At 39.1% G+C, this 896-nt stretch overlaps 1 pseudogene; it reads right to left on the bottom strand.

The window, feature by feature from the left end:
• LOC109350714 overlaps positions 1 to 671 on the bottom strand; it is a 5,745-nt pseudogene extending 5,074 nt beyond the window's left edge.

Raw genomic sequence — 896 nt, 5'->3', positions numbered from 1 at the left:
TCTTCATTCAGTCTCAAGCGACCTAAATCTATTTCATGTTCTTGGAGTTTCCCAAATAGAGTAGCTAATGGCATGTTGTCTAAGTTCTTTGATTCCATTATCGCGATTACCTTTGGCTACCATTTCTTATCAAGACACTGCAAAACTTTGTTAGACAAATCACCATTAATAAAAGTTTTATCAAGGGCGACCGAATGATTTACAACATGAGTAAAACGTTTTTGCATATTACATATAGATTCATTAGGAAGTATGCAAAATAACTCGTACTCATGCATAAGCGCATTTAGTCTAGCACGCTTAACTTCACTCGTGCCTTCGTGGGTAACTTGCAAAGTATCCCACATTTCTTTTGCATTAAGTCACTGCGAGACTCTAACGAATTCATCATAAGATAAGGCCGAAGTAATGATGTTCTTGGCCTTAAGGTCTTGTTGGACCTTTCTTTTCTCAATATCCGTCCATAAGCCTTTAGGCTTTTCTTTAAACTCGTCATCCACTATATGAAGTAGAATGTATGGACCATTGACAATGGAATTCCAAATGTCAGTGTCAACTGCCTCGATATAGATTCTCATACCAACCTTCCAATAAGCATAACCATCGTCACTGAATATGGGAGAGCGGTTAATGGATGCGCCATCACCGCCAAATGGGTTAGTAGAGCCCATATGTAGTATCTTTCGGATCACGCAGATATGGTTGAGCTAGCACGTCGTACTAGCTCTGATACCACTTATTAGCTATTAGTGACATAATACACCTAGAAAGGGGGGTTGAATAGGTGTAGCGGAGCTCAACTTCCGCTTTTTGGGTTTTTGCACACTTGCTGAAAAATGCCCAGTTAATCGATCACGCACTATTCATAATCGATTAAACCTATTAAAAAAAGAATG

The sequence above is a fragment of the Lupinus angustifolius genome, chromosome LG01 (assembly GCF_001865875.1).
Source record: "Lupinus angustifolius cultivar Tanjil chromosome LG01, LupAngTanjil_v1.0, whole genome shotgun sequence".
Taxonomy (NCBI): domain Eukaryota; kingdom Viridiplantae; phylum Streptophyta; class Magnoliopsida; order Fabales; family Fabaceae; genus Lupinus; species Lupinus angustifolius.
This window is presented reverse-complemented; position numbering and strand designations above follow the sequence as displayed.